This window comes from Gymnodraco acuticeps, unplaced genomic scaffold (assembly GCF_902827175.1).
Source record: "Gymnodraco acuticeps unplaced genomic scaffold, fGymAcu1.1, whole genome shotgun sequence".
Lineage (NCBI taxonomy): Eukaryota > Metazoa > Chordata > Actinopteri > Perciformes > Bathydraconidae > Gymnodraco > Gymnodraco acuticeps.
In genome coordinates, this window is record NW_022991180.1 from 698,097 (window position 1) to 723,674 (window position 25,578).

Below are 25,578 nucleotides of genomic sequence, written 5' to 3' on the forward strand. Positions count from 1 at the left end.
AGCTCCATTTTGTTTGTGAAAGCAGCAGAGCATCGGCTGACATGTTATGAGTTTTGCAGGCCATCATGTCTCAACATACATTGTGTTTAAATCTGTGGCTGATTGAGTTAGAAAAACAAGAAGCGAAAATACACAGACATTCATTTGGAAACATAGTAGACTAATAATTACTCATCACTTTCGGACCAGTAATTAGTCATACTTTTTGTTGAAGCTCCAGACATTGTATATGTAATTCCCAGCAACAGCAGAAAAGGTAATAGAAGTGCTTTTGTTAAATATGAAGAGACTTTGCTGCTTTTGAATTTTATAACATCTACTGAAGTAACGACGTGCTGAGACACTTTTTAAAGTGTTAAAGTTTTAAAGTTATTTTATTATCCTATCCGGGGTAAGAAAAAAAAAATTGATGAATGCTTTAATATCCACAGCTTCAACACTGCACTGTTTATTAGACACTATTCAAATGCATTTAATTACTTATTTATACGTTGTGTTATTATTCTTTGAAACGGGTGGTGTGTAGTTCAAACATTAATTGATAAACCCATGTTGGAAAACTCATGTGTATCTTTTTCGTTTTGTTAAAAATCACATGTAACCTGTGGTTGTCTTGTCTATCATAAAAACTGAAAAATTGACTAACTGGCCACCTTTAATAATTAATGTACGGACTACACGGTGCACGACAAAGGGAGATCTGTTGCGAAATAGTTGACAGCAAAACCAGTGTTTCATAATAACAAAAACTAACATATTAAGTGACTTTTAATTAAGAAATTGACGTAGTTAAGTAAAAGCCAATACTTATGTGTGAAATGTACACATATAGCAGCTAAATTCAGTTCGTAGGAATACCAGAAATGCATCAGAGAGAAAACACACAGCATGAAGCAGGTGAACATAAAATGGCTGTCAACTCAGAGTTTATTGCCAGAGCTTCATTATTAGAGCTTAAAGTCATATTACTGGCATAGTATAGCGATTATTTGGAGGAGTATTGTTTTAAGTGTTTGTTTAAACTGTTAAATACTTAAAAGATAATAACATAGCTTACTTCCTGCAGCTCATACTGTGATTAATAAACGCTTAACGGTGTCGGTGTGTGGTTTATGTTGGTGGTACATCGAAATTCAACATAAAAGCGTCGAAAACAACGCTTTAAGTTGAGTGAAAGAGTATTTTAGACGCAGATAAAATGGAGGATTGTTGCAGAGAAAAACAGTGATGGGAGCTCAGGGTATTTTCTGTGGGCAGGAGGCGCCCTCTAGTGGAGAAGACATGTACATGCATCCTTCTCTGTCTTGTTTTCTCCCTCATCATACTGTCGCTATTTACCAGTGTTATGACTTGTAGTGTCAGTCATCTGCCTGCTTTTGGTTTCATACACCCACCCATACACATTATATCTGCCCCCACCCAGGGAAACTGTATAAAACCCATGTGTCTACAGTATTTGCACACACAGTATCCCTAACATACACACAACATTTCTCAATAATGCTGTAATGAAGTGTAAACAGTCAAACTTTGCCAATGATTCCTGGAAAGCACAAATGTACAGTCTTCATCAGGGCCAAACACTCTGATAAGTTATGTTAAAGTGGACACAGTTACATGTTAATGCAGCTTTATGAGTGTTACATTTAAATTATGTTCACTGTAAGCATTGTGGATGTGTTGTACTTTGGATAAAAGCACCAACAGGTTTTTTTTTCTTTCTTATAGTATCACGCCCTTATCAGAAAAAACTAGGGAGGCTTTGTGCAACAGACCACAACATCTTAAAATGGAGTATTTTGAGACTATGATATTGGTAATTTTACTTAAATTAGGGATCTGAGTACTTCCCTGACAATTGTCCAAACTGGCGACATCTTTTGTTGGTTTTGTGCGTAAGAAAGGCATGTCATAACTTCACGAATCCCAAAGAGAGGTATTATAATTGCTATAATTATTCTCCCAGCATTCTAACATCCAAAAATATTCAATTTACTATCAGATAGGACAAAATAAAAGCATAAAAATGACTAAAATGATTCATTATAAAAACAGTTGCCAATTCATTTTCGCAGATCAACCAATCCAGGAAATGTCCTTGTAGTCCTAGTTTATGCTCATAATATATTCAGATTTGTTTTCACTTTTTAAGTTCTGTATGTTGTTTGATTTGGATCAATCTATCAGAAGGAAAAGTAGACACAACAAAAGTATAAAGTTTGTATTAAATTCAAAACAGTGAGTAAAACAAGCTTGACTGTTAAAAGCAACGTAACAAAAATAATGCATCCTAGAGGCCACTAGAGGCCAACAGACCTCAAAGCCATTTTAAAACACATGTTGAACTGCGTAACCTTCATATTTCACAACGCAGGAATCACCGTCTCTACAGGCAGGAGGAAATTACTCATTTGTCTATGGGACTTGAAAGAGTTACAGAAAATAAGAGAGAAGTTTTAGGCAAAAAACGAGACAGCGAACCTTTTGAAAACATCTTTGTAATTTGTAACTTTTCTTACAACTCCTCACTAATAAGCAGAGGGATGTTTGTGGTGCACTTAGTCATTTACTTTAACTCACAGGACAATTCTGATGAGTAAATAACCCACAAAAAACACACACACACCTCCGCCCGCCCACAAACTAGTGGCCTACTGCAGGTCCGCTGCAACTCTGACTACTTTTAAATCCAGACTAAAGACTTTTCTTTTTGTCGCTGCTTTTAATTGAACTATTCACATCTTAAACTGCACTGTAACTTTTATCCATGTATTTTTTCTTTTAATGTTTATTTTATTATCTTTTCTTTTTAATGACTGATTTTAAATGCCATTTTCTTAATGTCTTTCGTTTTTTGTAAAGCACTTTGAATTGCCTTGTGTTGAAAAGTGCTATATAAATAAACTTGCCTTGTTTTCATCTCAGCTTTGACATTTATTGATCTTGAACCTGACATGAGTGATGAGCATATACACACACACACACACACACACACACACACACACACACACACACACACACACACACACACACACACACACACACACACACACACACACACACACACACACACACACATATGGTTTATCATCACTTAGGTAGTCAACTCAATCATCAGCTCTCAATTGTTGCATTTAATTTAGACGACATAAGCCGCAACTACTGACACATAAAGTATTTGCAGTGAGAAGCATTTTAAGGCCAATGTCACGGTTTCATGTTCAAACAAACCAAAGCAAGTTTGATTCAAACCACTACTAAGAATACACATGCAGACACGCACATAACAACTATTATTGCCCTATTTAGCTTCTTCTGCACTTTGTTGTTCTCTTCTTTTTATTGCAGCTTGCTTTTGCCTTTCCTTAGCTTCAGAATGTACTGTTTCGCGCTTCGGGATTTGTCTTGGCAGATGAGAAGCGCTATATAAATTCAATTTATTATTATGATTACTACTGTAGAGCTTTCTGGTTACAAAGCATAGCATAGGAGCATCTAAGAGGCCACTGTTGCAGCTTAACCAAAGTATGAAGTCAGTGCTAACTAGCTACAAAAATAGTTTTGGTTAGATTTTCACTGGATGCCATTAATAAGCTTTGTGAATTAGCTTTAGAAGTAAACAGCAAGTAACACAGCCTTGTTAAGTGGACTTCTTTAATATTAGTCCATCCACGACAATATTTTCCAGGTATTTCTGGTTTTGTTATCTATTAATCCATTATTTAAACACAGCTATCTTTGAACTAGAGGGAATATTGGCGCTGCTTAATGAGTCATGCAAATATTATCCTTGTTCAGTTTAAAGTTTATTCAAGGTCAGGGTAACATTGACGGCTACATCAGATACTGTATTCCTTCAGATGTATGGGGGTGGGAGATGTTTGGTGCTCTTCTACCCGGCAACAGAGCGCTGAGTCATCTCTAACGCAGCCCTCCCACGCCTACCCACGCTGCACTGCTCTCAGTATCTCTCAGTGATACTCGGCCACGGATACGATACCAAAACTTACTGCATCACCAGATCGAAGCCCACGGATGACAAAAACACTTATTTACGGTAAACGGGGGGTGCCTTCATGGAACAGGGCTGGCATAGGTTAGGCAGTGTGTGTGTGTGTGTGTGTGTGTGTGTGTGTGTGTGTGTGTGTGTGTGTGTGTGTGTGTGTGTGTGTGTGTGTGTGTGTGTGTGTGTGTGTGTGTGTGTGTGTGTGTGTGTGTGTGTGTGTGTGTGTGTGTGTGTGTGTGTGTGTGTGTGTGTGTGTGTGTTGTACTGACCAATTCTCTAGGCCGCAGTTTCCTGATAATGATCAGCACTGACATTCAAAATGGTTCTAATGTATCATATGAACCAAGACGATAAATGGCTTTGCTCAAAAGAAAAAAACATACAACAGGCATCTTATGGAAAATGTAACATGGTTTTTATTTAATGTAACTATTGCATAGATATTGCAATGGGAAATGTACCTTTGCAAACCATAATACTAATGTTTAGCTAGCTCAGTAAGCTAAATTAGCATAAAATACTTTGTGTTATTCAGCACTACTGCTAGCATCTGATAGATACCGCTAGTGTGCATGAAGGCATTTGTTGTGGTGTCACAGTCAGATTTACAAGTAACATGACACGCCAGAATGTATTTGTACAATCATTCAAATGTAAGGGCTGTTAAACTATGAGACATTTCTTTGTGTGTCAGAGACACTCTGAATGTACTCTCAGTATTGTAATAACTTCAGCTTTGATGTCCAAAATACTTTTTAGAAGGGATGGTTTCATGACACTACAAGCTAGTTGAGGATCAGACAAACAGAAAGTCATATTGATGCACTGGTGAAATGATCACTGCCCAATCAGCAAAATAGATAGTATTCACATACTACATGAGTACGGTCCTGATGTGAATATGGCTGCCAGAGGGTGGAGCATGTAGATGCCAAGTAGAGCTGATACAGTCAGATGTTCTGAGGTTGGCTGGAGGAATTGATACGTGTTGGCAACGTTTGTCTCGAGTTTCTGATACTGCAGTATTACTGGACCTACAAAGAAGCCACTGAGGAAAATGTATATTTCAATTGTTAGCATGTGTTACAAATGATTACTAAACTACACAAGCAATCTCTGAAGAAAACAAGTCGCCACTCATAGCTAGTCCAATCAACAAGTGGATTCAAAATTGAGTGCAATATGTGTTTCTGCTCTCAGATCTTGTACACTGTGCGTCAATACAGAATGTGAAACTCCCAATGACGTCAATAAAAGGCTCTGGTACTCAGATCGATGAAGGTGATTAAAGTTGGAGCTCTTTGATCCTCTTGTACCATCAGCTGCTGTGATATCAGCGGGATTTACTTTCACTTCAGCCCTTCACAGGCGCGGTCAGTGCGTCAAACCGTGATTACATGACTAAGTTCGGAAGTAGCGGGATATGTGCCAGGTGCCAAATATAGCCGATATTTGCCACAACAAGATCAACCACCAAATATCTCAACACATTAGTCCTCGCAGTGCTAATCACTAGGAGAATCCAGTTCATTTTTACATTACAGTTCACATTTTTATCACATTGCTATAGGGCTGAAAACCTCTTTGCATGCTGTGCTATCAACTGCTTTTTAAAGATTTAAGAGATTATAAATCAACTGAAAGTACCATCAGGCAGCCAAGCAGCGCCTCACACACAAGTCGAATCCACCAAAGTCGAAAAATGTTATAACGCAATCATTTCCATTCAGTTCTTCAATCCTTCCTGCTTTTAAACCCCATGTTCAAAGATTTCAAAGCAGAAATGTTGATCTACAATAACGGCGCAGTTCTTTTCTACCAGCCAATACATTGAAATGTAAAACCAAAGAGACTTTCCTTGAACTGCATTGCTTCAAAGATTGATAAATACCAGCCAATGTTGAAAAAAAGGTCCAGCGCTTTTTTACTCACCGGTTTGTCAGTCAGTCTCCATCCTGCTCTTCATCAGAAAGTCTTCACTGCACACTAAGAAGAGCAAAGAAAGAAAGAGAAGAGAGGAAAAAGGAGACAAAAGGAATGTTTTAATGTCACTGAAAGAAGCCAGTTAGCTTCCCACACACATTTCTGAGTGTATTAGCAGACCAACACACACACTCTCGCATCAAAATACCTCCAAAGGTCAAGGATACATGAGGAAAAGAGAGTAGAGGAGGGGGAGAGAGAAGATAAGAGAAGGACAGAACATTAAAAAAAAGAGACAGAGTAGAAAAAGAGACATGAATTGAGTCTATAAAGAAAAGTAGATGATAGAGAGGGAGGGAGAGAAAATGAGAGGCTCGGCCCGGCTGAGTCATCAGTGACAAACCACTTCCTACACACACACACACACACACACCAGAATCTCCTACTCAAACTGCAAGCTTCCTCCCTCACTCAGCTTCAAACTGCTCCAACAATTATTTTTTTGTGCGTGTGCGTGTGTGTGTGTGTGTGTGTGTGTGTGTGTGTGTGTGTGTGTGTGTGTGTGTGTGTGTGTGTGCGCGTGTGTGTGTGTGTGTGTGTGTGTGTTCTCAGAAGAAAGCCTGAGAAGGGGACACATACACTGACCTTGCGATGTGTGTCATGAGAAACAGCACTATATGCGGCTACATTCCAAAATAAACATATTTTTGCCATTTCCCAGAATTCCCAGAGACATGGTTAAATGATTTCCATCCAGTGAAGGGTTACTGAATCGCCTGACTTGAGGAAATACTTAATCTGTTTGGGTACATTTCTGAGTGGAATCATTATATGAATATCAACCTTATGATTGAAAGAAATCGACACTTTTAAAAGACAATAAATCACACTCCATTTAGTACCATCAGGGCTTTTGTTGCTACAGCATTGCTTGGTCTGATATGACAAGTAGCTTATGTGGCTAATGTTAGCCAAAGTTTAATAGACCCAGACATTACTGAGTCAATTCCTTGACTTTATATCTCTATAAGGGGCAAAATTCTATACCTACCAACAACTCTAAAGCTAATTAAATAATGCATCTTGATTGTTTAATACCTACAGATAAAAGTATATATCTTTTTAAAAGCTTTGATTTCTAGCAGGTGCTGTTTGCTGAAACTATTTATTGGCAAACACTGTACCAAATGATCTTCAGAGCAGCTGCAGCATCTCTGTCTAGGTTTCAGTTTTGACTTCTGTAAAGGCATGTCTCAACTTCAGGCTGTGCAGAGTCACTTCTGCCTGGTTTTGTTATTATAAAGAAATATATATTTGTAATGTACTGTAAACCAGAAGGTACAACATGTTAACTTGGCTAGCTGTTTCCCCACACTGTAACACTTTACTGTACGTTGATCTACGCCACCTGAAGGTCTACAGCTCTGTCCTCATCACAGAAATGTGAGGTTAATATCTCATATTATATTTTAGAAAAAAGTCAAAAAAGCTAATTTCCAAACCAAGGTTTTGTTATCACACAGTGCACACATAGTGCAGTTAAGTGTACAGCTGAGCTTTGAGGAAAAGTTATGTGATTACCAACAGTCATTTTTTGCCTCTTAAAACACTTCATCTGAAATCCTGTAAAGCACAAACAGAAAATAGACGGAAGTGGTTTAGCAAAAGTGAAGCTCGGTCAAAACAGGAAATAAGGCTGATGTTGAAAGTGAATGTTTTCACAACCTTGGGTCAAGAAATTCATGTGTGGTGACCTGTGATGACCCCTTAAAGGTCCCATGTCATGCTTTTCCGGTTATTACCCGTCCCCTTGTGTGTTATGAAGGTTTTTATGCATGTAAACGGTCTGCAGAGTCAAAAACCCTCAAAGTACACCCTGTAGGGAGTAAAACACAGAAAATACCTCCCCAAAACGCCTCGTTGGAGATTTCTCATTTACTTCCTGGGTATCGCTACGTAGGGATACCCAGTAGCCACGCCCAGAGCTATGGCCGCACCCTCTGCCAGCCTTTCACTCATAGCTTTCACCGAACAAAGCTTCCCAAACCTTTCAGCGATTCATGCCGGATATGTACAGCACAGGGCACTGAAGAACGATGCTTATCCTACTTTGTTTGGAACAGCGGGAGATTCGGGTACACAACCTGTAAGTATTCATTGTTGTTTGTGTATTTATGATGTTTAAAACAAACAAGGTATCTACCACGACTGTTTTAAATGGGTAAACGTTTTTCGGACTACTAGGTTGGGATCGCGGAGAAATGCTCTCCGCAGACCCATTCTCACAGCGTTATAGACCTTTTTCTTACTCAATTTCAAGCCACACTTATTGTTTTTAGTTCGGCTGTGAGTGTTTGTGTGTGCTCAGGATGATTTTCGCTTGTTCTCCTGTATCGCCGAGACGCCGACACGGAAAGCCTGTCTGCTCCTTGCAGCAGCTCACACAGCTGCGAGCAGCAACGAGCCTCTCAGCTTCACGACCAATCAGAGCACACTGGGCACACAGGGGGGGGGGGGGCAGGAGCTCCAACAAGCCGTTTAGGACAGAGAGTGAATACACATACTTTACAGAGATGCTGTATGAGAAACCAATGTGAGTTTGGAAAATTGCACAGTATAAATCTATTCTAGTATACCTCAACAATGGAATTATGATCAGTAGAAATTGCCATGACATGGGAGCTTTAATCATTACAAATGGATCCATGTAATCTGTATTTTCTTTTGTAAATCTGAAACATCTGCACCCTCAGCCCCGACCATTACTTTCTGTGACATTTAGGAACTTGTCATCTTGCCCATGGTTTTAAACAGTGACACATCAGTTATTAGACTGGTAAAGGGAAAACAAGAATGACTGCATCGTGCTGACAATGTATCATCTGTCTTTTTTTTAAATGCAAAGCTCTTGCACAGTCAGATGTTACCTTACACACATTCTGATACTGTTTCAGGACAGAGTTACGTACTTCAGAGAGGCAACACATGAAATGATCTGTTATATTAAAAGTAATACATTCTGGATTGAACAAGTCAGCCTTTTCTATTTGATACAAACTAATTCCCGACCCAACCAACTCAGTCTCCTGTTCGAAGGAAATCATGGGAATGTTGTAACATACATCCTCCTCTGGAGCTCCCACACTTTTCCTAACACACACACACACACACACACACACACACACACACACACACACACACACACACACACACACACACACACACACACACACACACACACCACACTACACACACACACACACACACACACACACACACACACACACACACACACACACACACACACACACACACACACACACACACACACACACACACACAAATGCTCTTTGACAAAGCTGGACGCAATGTACGTAGTCATACAGGAAGTGACAGAAATGGGACCCTGAAGAGCTTTCTAACTATTAAAACATCTGCTAAAGGCATACAAACATGTCTGTCTTACATCAACGGTTTGAGTTTCCTCTTTAAAAAAGGACAAAAATACAACTGTTCTCTATATATAAACGTCTTAAAACAAATTGAGCTGGATTTTCCTCCTCAAACTGGCATGTAATTACTTTTAAGTCATTACTTCTTGCTGGTCAGTATCTGTCCACATTGGAGACCTGGTCTTCTGCTTTCATCACGGTATTATTTCTGCATGTTCAGAGCATTTCATTTTAGCAGCGCCTGAAACCAGACCACAAATTCTTTCTTTTAAAGAACATTTTCTTTGAGACAGCAAATTCCAGTTTTCAGTGATGTTGTGTTTCATTAGAAAAACAGTGCTTGGTGCTTAAAATGCTCAGCAAAAACAGCAAGACTACCTCAATTTTAAGTTTTTGTATTTCAATGTCTGAACACATTCTTCTATAACGAAATAATTTCCCATATTGAGATCAATAAAGTATCTATCTATCTATCTATATCGACCTATCTATCTATCTACAGTATCTATCTATCTACAGTATCTATCCATCTATCTATCTGTCTGTATATCTAACTATCTATATATCTGTCTGGCTATCTCTATCTATCTATCAATCTATCTATCTATCTATCTATCTATATATATATCTATCTATCTAACTATCTATGTATCTAACTATCTATCCGTCTGTCTACCAGACTGGCTGTTGTATTTTTTAAATATCGAATGTAAAAATCGAATCTCTCTAAGATAACAGAAACACAAAACATGATGTAGAAAAACTTCACATCTAAGAGGGTAACCTCATCAAACAGTGGTCACTCGGTAACACTGACGTATTGCATCCTAACAGGATATTTACTTAGCAACCAGCGAGCAGAATCCAAAATAAAGATGAATCAGTCTCAACCTAAAGTAATCATTGTCTCATTTAGGCACATGTTAGACCGTGGAGTGTTTTCTGTCCCACATCCCTCCTCACCCTCCCACAGATTGGTCTGGATGTATGTCATGAGTCAGAGGGGCTGACTCATGTCCATCCAGACGGTTCACTGAGAAGCTTTTGTGTTTCTGATTAGCCCACCGGGACACACGGACAGACATGGGGGGTGCTGGGATAGAAAAGGAGTGGAGTGAGGGAATTTCCCTTTTCGGTGTGGGGGCCTCTGCCAATGAGTTTGTATTAGTGTGTGAGGCATGTGTGTGTATTGCCAGATGTGCATGTGTTTGATGTTGTTGGCTGAGTGTGTGACAGAAAGAGGGAAAAGGTGTGTGTTTCCCCTGATTAAAGCCTGAGTGAGACCACCAGGGTCTCTGCTGCAGGTGGTTGTCCAGTTATGACTCAGTGTCTCGTTGAAACCCATGCTTTAATAAAAGTATCGCCCTAATCTGATACTTTACTATTATTATCATTGCCCACATTCATTACACTGGGAATCATCAAGGCATGACTTAATCAAATTCACCATTTTCCTAAGTCACTGCTTTTACAAATGTTTATATTAGAGCTCCACAATGAGTTGAGTGCCTGACTCATTGAGTCACAGAACATTTATCAGAAAGTATTTTGGTAAAAGCTTAACCATTAACTCATTTCATAAGTACAAATTCAAATTATTTAGTGGTTGGTTGAAGTTTCAAACGTGCGATTACTTGCACTTCAATATTCTATTTTATTTTTATTTTATTCATGTGTCAATCATGCATTTTTTGGCATAGTAATCCAGTCAGTGATGGCATTGTTGGTCTGTCTGTTAACCCTTGTGTTGTGTTCAAAAGCTGTTACCGTTCATGGTGTTCGTGGGTCAATTTTGACCCATGATTTATCTCAGTCCAAAACACAAAAATGACTATCATCCAATATTGTTTTAACTACATCATGACTAACTTATAATGCATTCATAACCGTACAATCCTGTTGTAATTGAATGTTATGGCCCAAAACACATTACACCACATATTGCACACGTGCATGTGTGTGTTCAGGTTCAAGTGTTAGTGTACATATTCTTTGAGAAAGGTGGAGTTCCCGTGGGGGGCAGAGGGAGGGGAGACCAGGTGCATGTTGCGAGAAAAAAATTGTTACAGTTGATGAAGGGGGGGTGGGGTGTCTAAAGTCAAAGATGAATCTTGATTGGGCCAAATTTTACCTCGAGTCACCCAAAATAATTCTGCTGGGTCTTCCCAGACCCGAACACCAAATTATACACTTTTTTTTTACATTGTCAAAATCAGTTTTGTAGTGTTTATACAGCTGTTTTGGAGGATATCATGAAGCCTTGTTCCAATAAAAAAAACTAGAGCGTAGTTATTATATAATTTTAAATTGAAACGGGTCACGGAAGACCCGAACACAACATAAGGGTTCATTTGTTTCAGACAATATCTGAACAATTATTTAAAGAATAGACAAGAAACCTGATACAGTGATCTTGTTGACCTCTAGTTCTATATCTTGATAATTATTGGATAAAATGTCATAAGAATTAGTTTTAGACATTTGTATTCCCCTCGGGATAAACTGTAATAATTAAATAATATAGTAAATAAATAAATTACATGTTTTTTTTATTTAAAAAATGTATATATACATAATAATTAAAATAATGAACATATGACTTTCTCATCAACTGAGCTGTGCTTTGGTACTAATTAGCAAATGTTAGCATGCTCACACATAAGAGGATGAACATGATGACCATAAACTGGAATCCTTTTTCTTTGTTTTTTGAACAGCAACTGTTCTCTGTAAAAGAAGAGGCGACAAACAGTGGAGTATTCCCTCGAGGATGGACATATACATCCTGAGTAGTGTCCTGAGATGGTACAGCTGCTTCACTGTTAGACAATACTAGAGAACTTCAACTACAGCTCAATCAATACACACACACACACACACACTGGAATTAGCCTAATGCACTGGCACAGCTGAGCTCCTCCACTGTGTGTGAACCGCAGCCTGCCTGCTTCTCACTGCTCTCCCCCGAAGTCTCCGATCAATACCAGCAGCTGACACCCAACCAATCGATAGCAGCCATTCCTCAGGGGGTCGGGTTTCAAATATTCCCCCTCTGGAAATGACAGAGGTTGGAAGAAACCACTGACTGTGTGCTGCAGGGCACAAACTCACAAATAGTCAATTCCAGCACACAGACACTCAGCTGAGGGGATGATGTGGAAAACACTGCCCTCTTCTGGTGATCACAGGGACATACACCAAGGTCAACAAGGTCATTTATTTATCATTGAGATGCTGAGAATAAAATGGAGCCTTCAAAAACCTCTACAAAACTGACAAAGACATAACTATTTGTTGATATGTTTACCAGATTAGTTGTTTCTATTGATTTAAGTACGCCCTACATATATCTGTGTCTTTGTTGCCCTTATAGAGACTTTTCTATGCAGTTAAGGGATTTCATATAACAAGATTTCTATGTTTAAAAGATTCAGTTTCTTAGTTTATTTTCCACACTGTTAAATGCTGCCAAGCCCTCCTTTTCCAGATATCAGTAATGCAATGTTGCTATGGTTATATGTATGGTGCCTATTAAATAAAACAATTATAAATGTGTGCTTGACTTTCTTTTCTCTCCAGGTCTAAAGGCCGTCTAACTCAATAACTCAAATAAAGAGAATAGAATCAAATGAGATCAAGATAACTGAATAATCTCAGACCTTTACAAAAACAACGTCCCACCACTAACTGACAAACTCAAATTTGATTTGGAATTCACATTTACATTTAACTTTCGCTGGGAGGGTAAACTGTATCAAAATGAACGTGCTTCCTCACTTCCTGTACCTCTTTCAATGTCTGCCAGTCTTCCTACCCAAATCACTTTTTTGCAAAATAGACACACTAATCTCCTCTTTTTTATGGCAAGGGAAGTAGAATTAGGAGAGAGCTTTTACAAAGGCACAGATCTACAGGAGGATTGGCGCTTCCAAACATAAGACACTACTATCGGGCAGCCAATATCCACAAAATAATTGTATGGATTAAGGAACCAACATTGAGTTGGTGTGAGCTTGAAGCCAAATCCTGTCCTAATACCTCACTGTTGGCTTTGCTTACATCTACATTACCCAGCCGGCCAACTCAATATTCGAATAACCCGATAGTTGTTTCCACCCTAAGAATATGGTCCCAATTTAGAAGTGCTCATGGACTTCATGGATCCTCTATTCGTCCCATTCGCAACAACTATCTCTTTCTCTCCCTTTACACTGATGGAGCCTTCTCTATGTGGCAGAGATTAGGTCTTATCAGAGTAAGGGACCTTTCCATCAACAATGTTTTCGGTAGCCAACTCTCTGACAAATTTAGCCTCTCATCTATTTCGCTACTTCCAGGTCCGTAACTGGGTTAAACTAAATAACCCTTCCTTCCCCAATATCCCTCCGGATTCAATAATTGACTCAATTCTGGACACTAACAACCGAAAAAGGTCTGGTTTCAAGAATTTACAATTCCATCTCCAGTCTCACAGAAACATCGCTTGGTAAAATCAAACAAGATTGGGAAGAGGAACTAGTCCAAGCAATAGATGATGAGGTCTGGGATGGCGCATTAGCGAGAGTGAACAATAGTACGTCCTGTGCCAGGCTCAACCTTATACAACTTAAAGTTGTCCACCGTATCTATTACACCAACTCTAAACTCTCCAAAATATACCCTAATGTCACTGATACCTGTAACAGATGTCACCAGCAAACATGACTCATATGTTTTGGTCTTGTCCTCGCCTACAAGGATACTGGACAAGCATTTTCAAACACCTTGCTGAGGCCTTGGACGTGGTATTGACACCATGTGCAGAAACTGCCATTTTAGGAGTACTACCTGACCACCGAATGATGAGGAGGAAAACTAAAGACCGTATTTATGTAACTCATTGCGCCTGACTCAATAAAAAAATATATAGAAAAAATAGATTACTGAATAATGATTAAAACTGTTGCTAACAAGGAGTGAAATCAAGCTTGTGTTTTTGATTAATTGATTAATTATTAATGGTACAGTTTAGAAAATGCCAAAGATATAATGAACATTTCCCATTACACGTTTATTAAGATGTATTCCTTTTCAATGCTTTTAACAGCATATAAGAAACTATTGCCTTTTTAATCCAACTACATAATCCTACTTCAACATCATCAGATTAACCTGCTGTGTCTTTTCTTCTCTGCGGCAGCAACTCATTGTTCAGACAGATATTTGGCAGAAGAGCGTCCCTATAAGGTCCCTACACTTAGCTGCATGGCTGTGCTTTTCCACCAGATGGCGATATAACCCTGTGTTTAGCACAATGTGATGACGTTGGCTACACGTGCATTTAAGTGTGGTGTGCTAAAAACTGCGGAGAGCAAAAAGTAAATTCAATTTGGGTGTTTTTTGTAACTTTACTGTCAAAATATCTTAAAATTAATCTGGACATAATTTTTTTGGTAGTTTTTGTGACAAAAACAAATATCAGCTCTGTTTAAAAAAAAGAACTTGTGTTAATTGTAGTGTGCTGTGGCTTTGAACCCTTCTCTGTCACTGTGTCGCTCACATGAAGTTACTGTAGCATCAGCTCAATTAAATAAAAACAGATATGTAAATGATGCAAATAACATATGTTACATAAATGATAAGCAATATGCATGTGAACTTTTTTCCTTTTCTTTTTCTGAACAGTTTCAGCCTCCACCACCACTTCCTCTGCTGTGAAGGCACTGGGTCTTAACTGGAAACCAGTAGCTCTGACTAAAAACCCCACTACAGTATACTGAGCACATTGGGGAGCCGTTAGTTAGAGGCATGAACTGTCAGACATCGTACATCCACCCAGTTGCATCTTACTGGAAACCACTCCAGTAGATTTAACTGTAAACCAGCAAGGCCGCCCAACAGCACCTGCCCACAAAAACCACAAACATGATGGGTGTGAGTGAGCTGTTACAACTACAATTCTGACAGAGCAACTCAAAGTCCAATTCAAAGTTTAAATGCTGATAAAAGACATGGGAGTGTTGCTTATTAAGATTACATGTATTATTCCTTCATGCTATTGCGATGTAAAAATGCTACAGGTTCTGCACAGTTGTTTGCATAAATAATTAAATATGATAATGTATCATCTCTTAATGGAGTGGTATCGTGATGAAATCATATGTTGAGATAACGAGCTCAAACTCTGTTTAATATCCATAATGTGCTTGTTATTATCACGGTAGATGCCATTATTGTTTATAAGGATATCATGATGTACATGTTTATGAAATACAGTTCCATTGCATAAATGAAATGTAATTATTGCCCAGCCCTTCTCAAATTTGTCCGAAATGTTCTGAGGAACAGATAGCGACTTTTCTTTATGATATCCAACTTCACATTACCATTCGGTTCATTGCAATCATCAGAGTATAAACGGAAATATTTATAATGTGATTCTTTGTAAATAAGTTGGAACTATAACGTATGTATTTTAAATGTGTTGAGTCTTCATTTCACAAAGAAAAATACCAAAATTGGCCTTGTGGCTATTTCATATAGACCATTTATTTATTGACCAAACATATGGTTATTTACATCGCTGGGACAGTAAGATAAATCTTGGCAGAAGATTTTGGCCATATGGCTCCGGCACTATTATATGGACTGTATTCTGCTTATCTATAACAAACCTGTGACATCTTCTTATTTAACAGTCCTGTTCTTACACATTAGCTCTCTGTTTATTCCTCATCCTCTTCTCTCCCTATTAGCACATTTAGCCCTCAGGCCCAGACCTCTTCTGTGACACCAATGAGCAAATAAAGCATCTGGATAGCATTGGCAACAAAACAAATTAGCTATTTTCTTGTTTTTTGTGCTACCACATCAGACACTTTCTGAGACATCATTCTGAGAAAGAGAAAGTAAAGAAAACAGCCCTCCTGTCGTCTGTCTTCATGGAGGTAGTTAAACAAACACGTGATAAGACCCACCCACACAGACTAAATCTCCTGTAAGTTATCAGCTGATAAGATTTCAGAAGATAAATAGTTAATTTGATAAGTCAAAGTCAACTTGTCAATCTTACAGTTTGTGTGTACAGACAGAGAGATCGAAAAACTGTTTCCCACAGTCCCGAATATAAAAACAAATGTATATAAACATGTGAAAATATGTGTGCAAATATATATATATACACACAGTCAGACACATTTTTACATGTGCACACATTAAGACCTGACATGACTGTTGCTGAAAGGTTGTCCTAATTAGCATGCCAACAAAATAATAGTATAAAAGGTTACAGCTGGCCACAGGAGCGACAGGTATGCACCCACTCACTCTTATAGTATGCACAAACAACCTCGTAAAATCCACATAAAAGACTAAACACTCCCACTAAGGTGAGCACAGACATGCATTCCTCTCACTCCCTCACAGACTTTTCTAAAAAACCCTCACGGAAACAATGCTCTTGTCATGTGAAAATTGTTTAAAACAAGTTGTGGTTTTTCAACCTCAGATAAAAGATCTTGTTTCTCATAAATTCACAGGCTTTCGGAAAAAGCTCAAAGCCCATTGGCTAGTTTGAAATATGCAACACGCTGACTGTCGAGCTACAAACAAGGTCGTTGTTATTAGTTCCTGAACAGTGTAGATGGGTGAGATAGGGTGAGGATGAGGATGAGGATGAGGGGTTTTGCCTGGCAGGGGTATCATGTCAGAATCGCTCGAGGCTTGACAAAGTCAGAAGAGGAAGTGCACACTGAACACTAACTGTATCCTTTTGTTAATAGTATTCCAATGCGGACTCAAACACTCTGTCATTCAACATTGTGTCACCATTGCAATGTCCCGACATCTTCAGGGCCAAAAGAGGATGTGAAAGCTTTTAGCACTTACAAGTAAGGCTGCACAATGTATGAAGTTGAGCTATGATTCAAGGGTGGACGTACTTCTTTCTTTGCAATTTCATTTCATATGATGCAGGAAATATTCATATCAGGGTGAAAAGTAATCCAAGAACATTAAGGGAATAGGTGGCGATTAGGGAAACATTTATTTGGCTTTCTTGCCAAGAGTTTGAAGATAAAACATGTTCATGTTTGTACTAAATATGAAGTTAAAACCATGATGTGATTGCTGCGCATAGAGACTGGAGGCAGGGGCACGCTACAAGCCTTGTTCTCACCAAAGTTCAATAACGTGCCTACCAACGATAAAGCTATCTAATTACAAACAGCATGGTAGCTCGTGTTTTCAATCTACATATACAGAAGTGTTATCATTTAGGGTGAATTGTGTGCTGGAAATATTTCTCAAAAGAATACAAGGTTATCTTTTCAGCAGCATCTCTGGCCAATGCAGATTTCTGTAATGAACAGCAACCGAGTGCAGTGACTTCCTGATTTCTCTGCTCGTTTCCTCATCGTAGCTTCATGTTGTAGGAGTTAGCTAGCCGTTTCCCACTGCTTTGAGTCTTTATGCTAAGCTATACTAATTCGCTGCCGACCCTGGCTCCATTTATAAGAGGGCTAGGTATCTTCTAATCCAACGCTCAGCAAATAAGCATTTCCTTTTATGTCAAACTAATTATACAAGACCATAATGAGAGTCTACAACACTTCACTGAAACTACTCCTGCTGAACGAGAGACAAAGTAGTTGCTTGGGAAAACACAATGTTCAAAAAAAAAAATTAAGAGAAGCCACTTTTTATCTGTGACTGTATCCACCGCGGTTGGGAAGAGGTTTCAGGAACTAAAGGTTGTGAAACAGCAGGAACACGCAGAGGAACAAGGTACTGCTTCAACTGAAGTGAGAACATGGAAATGGAAATGCAGCTGCAACCTTTTTTTTAAGGTGTTAATCAAACACAGAATCCTGTATTAGTAGAGTTCAAAGTAAATCCCCTCCATGCATAGTTGCAGCTTTCATTTAATTGAATCAGGACAAATCTATGTTTCAATGGCTTCCAAAAGGACTACACATGGGACTAAGATGACTCGAGCTATTTTTAGTCTTTGTGTGTGTGTGTGTGTGTGTGTGTGTGTGTGTGTGTGTGTGTGTGTGTGTGTGTGTGTGTGTGTGTGTGTGTGTGTGTGTGTGTGTGTGTGTGTGTGTGTGTGTGTGTAATGTAAATCGCTGCCTACACATTTGTATTTGACCCTGCACAAATAGACACAAGGTTTACTTTCATTTGAATGAGCTACCTGTGGTTTGCATGTCTCTGCAGCAGAGGAAGCCTCTAAAGACGTCTGCTGACTGCAGCATGCTCAGGGAAGTGAAGCAAACTCACTTAAACTCTTCTGTTAATGACTGAACTGTAGCAGCCAGCTCGGTCACCTTGGTGGGAGTAAGTTTGGCTTTAAGTTTGTATGCTCTGACGGTTTGAAATTGTTAGTGCTGAGTAATATTTGTATTCACAATGGATCGAATGACTTCAAATATGTGAAAGGGGTCTCTAGCAGTGGCAAACGCACAGAGAACAATGACCTGACCCAGCAGTTCCCCTCAGCTCAGCAGAGCGCTTTAGCATCTGCTAGCTCATTGTTTTGGTTTTACATCTGCAACGTCAACGATTTGTTTTTTTTCTTAACAATGAAGCCACCAAAAGTAGCAGATTACCCCACCTACCAAGCATCAGACATCAGACAGAAATGAGCTACCTGCTGTTAACACAGTTGCGCATTTAGCAATTAAAGATCCACATTTCTATTTCAGGAGATTGGTGGGGACCAAAACAGGAAAAAATATGTTGTGTTTTTCGGTTTGTTCCTGGTCTAACAAAGGGGCATTGCAAGGTTAATCTTTTCGTTCCTAAAAAAACATGGTAATTTATTTAAGCAGTCATTTTCAGCCATTTGATTGGACAGTTCATTGTGTTTGCTTCCTCTTCTGTTTTCTGTAGTGTTTGAATTGTGACAAAAGTGTATTTGCCCTGTTCTTACCTATTCGTCTAGCCTCTTTCCAACAACAGTGTGCTCAGATTTCCAGAAGGAATATCCTCAGACTTCATTGAGCATGACAGAAAAGGGAGGCCTGACTATGCAACACTAACTGGGATTATATTAGATTATTCTAGTCGAGCATTCAATATGCTTTCACTTCCCTCTGCAGCCATATGTTGATTGGTTAGATGAAGTCTGGTTCCTCTTCCTGTATTTTTCTCTCTCTACCAAATACTTCAACTGACAATCTGACGATATATTGAACTGTTATCTCACTCGGCTGTGACGGATGAATTTGAACCTGTGATGAACTTCACACCTTTGGCTCACACCTTTCTCCACTTCTGCTTGCATCTCCATAGCAACATCTCTCATGTTCATTTCCCCTCATTTGTGTGAGCGGTGGCGTAGCAAATAGAGCCACCTATTATCAGTCACTTCCTGCTTTGAATGCATTTCCATGCAGCACCTCAGCGCACGACACAAAAGCTGAATATCCCAGGTATGATGGAGAGGTCATTCTTAACTCTCATCAAAGTGCCACTTCACAATGCTGAATCAATTCCCATCCTTAAGGCTTCATATTACAGAAATATCTACATATATCCAGGTGGAAAACATTTAAAAGGTTAATAATATGGCTAGCGGCACCCCCGATTCCAGTCTCTATGCAAAGCTAGCCTAAGTTGGGTTGCAAAATAATGGGATATTCATAATGAATGAATTGAGAATGAAATAAGGAGGCGTGTGGTGCAGTGGGTTGTGAGTTGGTATTCGGATCAGGAGGTCACAGGTTCAAACCCCACTGCAGTCAGCATGTCGTTGTGTCCCTGAGACACTTCACCCCAAATTGCTCCTGTGGGGATTGCCCACAGTATTGAGTATGTAAGTCGCTTTGGATAAAAGCGTCTAACAAGTGACATGTAATGTAATGTAAAAAAATAAGTACTTTTGTCTATCTTTTAAAAATCCCAGCGCATTTCCCAAGAGCACTATATGACATTTTCAGATGTCTTGTCCCATACTAGTCCAAACTACAAATCAGCCATTCCTAACGTCTGAGAAACTATAAACAGAGAAGGTTTGATTGTTTGGCTTTTTGATTTATTTGTGTACTGTACCATATGAAATATAACATGTGTGCAAGGGTTGAAAGGATCACCTGTTCTAATCCTTAATGTCTCACTTTGATTGCTTTGCAAGCTGCTCTGATTTTTTGATTTCAAAACGAATTTAAGACCGCACACAGTTTTGGAGAAGCACTGCCCCCTAGTAGCATTAACAAGATCAACAGAGGCGGACGAGGCCACGACTGACTCGCAGACATGCAGTATTTCAATTGCAGGAATTATGTTTACTCATAATCATGATTCCATGATAATAGAATACAAGTATATAAATAGTTTTGTTTATTACCAGCCATAGTAACATTGCCATTGATGATTGGATGTTGATGTGAGTTACAGATTATCTTTAACTTAATGTATGCAGCAGCTGGAATATTTGCATATCATCAAAATCTGCCTGGGAATAATGCAGTTTATCTTTCCAATGTATAGGTATTCTTAATGTTATATGTTAGCTTGTGTCGGTGCCAAAAACATATGATATCATGGTTAACGTGTGTGTGTTTGTTCCTTCCTGCTAAGCATCATATTATTTAGTCGCTAGGGATGCAAAATGGTGAAAGTTAGGAAGAGGAAGCTTGTGCTAATAAGGCCAAGCAAGCAAGCAAGCATACACACACGATCTGAAAGAACACACCACTGTTAATAAAGGTATGTTGTATAAATAAAATATGCAAACACTCCCTTGTATTGCCTCTCCCTCACACACAATCTATCTCACTGCTGTAGCACACACGCAGGCACACACACACTCCTGCTCACTGTCACACATTTACAGTCACTCTTCCTCTCTCTCCCTCAAACTCATTCACTCAATATTCAGCTGGTTTCCGGGGTTGACAGCTCTATACCCTCCATCTCCAGCCACATGAATGGAAGAAACAGGGGCAGGGAAACCCCAAGTCACTCATTATGAAACGCACACACACACACACACACACACACACACACACACACCACACACACACACACACACACACACACACACACACACACCACACACACACACACACACACACACACACACACACACACACACACACACACACACACACACACACACACACACACACACACACACACACACACACACACACACACACACACACACACACACACACACACACACACACACACACACACACACACACACACACACACACACACACACACACACACACACACACCACACACACACACACACACACACACACACATCTTCATCTTCACAGCAGGATTTGGAAAAACTTGTCCATGCTTTTATCTTCAGTAGACTGGACTACTGTAATGGTGTCTTCACGGGTCTCACTAAAAAATCTATTAGAAAGCTGCAGCTGATTCAGAACGCCGCTGCTCGAGTCCTCACTAACACTAAGAAAGTGGATCACATCACTCCTGTTCTGAAGTCTTTACACTGGCTTCCTGTGTGTCAAAGAATAGATTTCAAAATACTGCTGCTGGTTTATAAAGCACTGAATGGTTTAGGCCCAAAATACATTTCTGATCTCCTGCTAAATTATGAACCATCCAGATCTCTCAGGTCTTCAGGGACTGGTCAGCTTTCTGTCCCCAGAGTCAGAACTAAACATGGTAAAGCAGCGTTCATTATTATGCTCCAAATATCTGGAACAAACTCCCAGAAACCTGCAGGTCCGCTGCAACTCTGACTACTTTTAAATCCAGGCTGAAGACTTTTCTTTTTGTCGCTGCTTTTAATTGAACTATTCACATCTTAAACTGCACTGTAACTTTTATCCATGTATTTTTTCTTTTAATGTTTATTTTATTAGCTTTTCTTTTTAATGACTGATTTTAAATGCCATTTTCTTAATGTCTTTCATTTGTTGTAAAGCACTTTGAATTGCCTTGTGTTGAAAAGTGCTATATAAATAAACTTGCCTTGCCTTGCCTTCTATCTTTTTGATCCAAATGTAAATCCAAATGATGGAGAAATGAAATGGTGACAAGATGATGGGTAACAGAAGGTAATAAAAAGCTGAGCGATGTCGTGTCAGGCTTTTTTCTTTCAACTTGATCAATTTATCCTAGACGGTAAGTCCCGCTAAGATAAAAGATCTCTGAGTCCAGGGAGTCTTGAAAGTCATTGAACATTTACGAGTGGGAGAAAAAACATTTCTTAGGAAGTGAAAATAAGACAACATTTGGTAGAATTTTTTCTGTAGTGTCTCTTTCCTCTTGTGGTCTTTTTCATGGCTTTCATATTTTTGGAAGATTGTGTGATGCAATCCAAAGCACTTTAATTACTGAATGGACTTTGGGGCAAAATATTTAGTACTTGTCCTGAGCAATTGTAAGAAAACTGATTCTGACAAGGCGGCAGAGTATGAATAGGCAACATCCACACTTATGTTAAGTGTATCACTGTAAAATTCAGGGTACCACTTTACAATAAGACTACCCTTATAAAGGGTTTACGAATAGTTTGTAATTCATTGATTAATTAGGCTGTGAACACTTTATAAATCATTAATAAGCTTTTATAAGACATGAGATAAACAGGGCAACTGGGACCGGTTGCTTGCCAAATAGTGAGCCCACATTTATCTGCACTGCTAAGCCTTATATTGGCTACTTAGCTTACTTTGTCTTCTTCATCAGCCAGCATCCTTGGTATCTGTTGTTCACTGACTTGATTCCCGCTAAGTAGCCAATATAAGGCTTAGTCATCTTGCCAAATAGTGAGCCTGTGTTGATGAATGAAAACTATGTTAGAACTGGTTTATAAATGGTTCTTAATGATTAATAAAGTGTTTACAACCTAATTATAAACCCTTTATGAGTCCTTTATAAGGGTAGTCTTATTGTAAAGTGGTACCAAATTCAGTCATGAAATGTGTGGTTCTTTCAAATGAAAACCTGAATTATGAGTCGAATATTCTCTTTACTGTTTTGATGCTGCACATACCATGTTAACAGCTAAATATCATCATTTTCAGTTTGTTTTGTCATAATGTTTAAATAAAAGGTCAATCAGTTGTTTATTCTGATGCAGGTGCATATAAATGGCCGCTTTACTCGTTTCCGACAGCACCTGAACGCAGCATATGCTAGTTACTGAGAGTGCAGTATTCAAGTATTTAAGTGACGCCCACCGGATTCTGGTAACTTTCTCCAGGAGGTGACGCTCACCATCCAAACTCCACATGCTGATAATGATCATCAGACTATAAAAAGATCAGTGAAGTTAACACAAGTCACAAGAATGTTAATAAAACCCGGATGCTGCTCCTCTGACGCTTGTGGTTCATTCATGGATACAACACACACATACACGCAGAAAAAACAGGGTGCAACCATAGAAAAGCGTGTAAAGTCATGTCATTCAACAACTTTTTTGAAATACAAAAGAAAGAGGAAGACCTGGTTACTATCTCTGTCTGACACCGCATACTTCCTTTTATCTTGCAAACCGCCCATTACGCATGAGTGAGCAATACACTTAACTTCTTAGAAACTGCAGTTTGTACAATGTCTACTTCTGTGTAAAGTGTTGAAATATCACTGTGTAGTTGCACAAATTCAACCTAAGTGAATGCAATTGTATCAAAACCACCAACAGCTTCCTGGTTTGGAGTTTGAAGAGAGTACACCTGTGAAGTTAAAAATTAGAAGTGAGTTTTATTCATTAAAAAAAACTCGCACTTACCCCTCATCACTGGCTTTCATGCGCAAACTTTGCACGTCCTTTCCCTTTCTACTTTGCACGGCACGCATTTGCACCATAGACTGTAGATTTGCACCAAACCTGACATTTTCTTTCACTTTAAAACTTTTGCCTGGTGGAGTAAAAGTCATCCTGAGCAAAGCATGTGAGCGCTTCCTCTCCCTCTCTATCTCCCTCACTAACTTTCTTACTTGCTGCACCAGATGTCCTGAGCAGCTCTACCATTCATACTGAAGTGGCTGCGAGACCTCCAGTGTAATGCATTTTGTAATTTTGGTCACACCCACCTCCTTTCAGTCCTTCCCTCTCTTTGCAGAAGGGACGCCTCGTCGTGAATGAAGCTCTATGGTTGTCAGTAGTGTACTGGATCCCTCACAGACAGTGAGACATACTGTAATGCACATAGACATATTCATTCATTGAACAATTGTGTTAAAGTGCTCACAAACCTATTACTAACCCTTACGACCTCATGAAAACTTACCTGGCTGATGTTTCTCAGCAGGTGGTCTTCAAGTTCTTTCATCCAGCCATTGGAGTCCAGGGAGAGTCAATTAAAACTAATTTTTTGTAAGAAGTTTGTCCTGTACCCAATTTTTTCAGCTAAAAAGAACATGATAGTCTCTTACCAAACTACTCTAAGTTACAAGCTTCAAAGTTACATTTTTTAATCCAAAAACCATTGTAATAACAGTTGTTCCATCCAATCCGAACCCCAAACACTGATTAGAGAACATACTATAAGCTATAAATACCAAAAACCAGAGATCAATAACTCAGGAAGACTATTTTATTCAATAAATCACTTCAATTACTTTTCAAATAATACCATAAATACTACATTAGTGTTGCGTCCTATAAAACAAGCCACACTGGACACATGCAGAGGATATTTCCTCTTTTCCTCCCCTCATGCTTCATTCACTAATAATACAGGAGATTGTGCAGATATATGAAAAGAAGTCATGCATTTTAAAAAGAATGTCAGGGAAATTCAGCTCATTTTCACAAACCTCACAGAGAGGAAGTAAAAGCAGAAGTTGTGTCAAGAGCTCGGGCGACTTCCCTGCAGCTTGTTTCATGTTACGTTTAATGCCTTGCTCAAAAGTCGTCACCAGGTTTTGAAAAAAGGGAAATGTGAGGTGTGTTGTGTCACTGCTTTGCATGTTTGTAAGTGTCAACTTCTGTCAGTCATTGTTCTGCTGAAGCTGCAATGGGACAGATATGATGACTTCCTCTTGTAGATACACACTTCTGTATTTGAAATGGACGAAGAGATGCCCTGCCCAGTTTTTGCGTCAATGAGAAGTGCGAAATGTCCTGTTACGATTGACATGTGTGTGGAAACGCGTCATTATGTTGTGATAATAAAAGTGTCCCAGTATAGATGTTTAAATAACCCTTTCATCCTCTAATTTTAAGGAATCTATTGTAGGATTTTGTATTTTTGGACTCGCACTGAAGTGAGTTGG

The 25,578-nt window shown here is 39.0% G+C and overlaps 1 long non-coding RNA gene across 1 annotated transcript in view; it reads right to left on the reverse strand.

Moving 5' to 3' along the window:
• Positions 1-24,335, reverse strand: part of LOC117560865 — a 71,394-nt gene extending 47,059 nt beyond the window's left edge. Inside the window, exons 1-2 of the long non-coding RNA XR_004571247.1 lie at positions 24,089-24,335; positions 5,939-5,992 (exon numbers count right to left, since the gene is read on the reverse strand). This is a non-coding gene — a long non-coding RNA (uncharacterized LOC117560865). The remainder of the gene's footprint in view (positions 1-5,938; positions 5,993-24,088) is intronic.
• Positions 24,336-25,578: the final 1,243 nt, after the last annotated feature.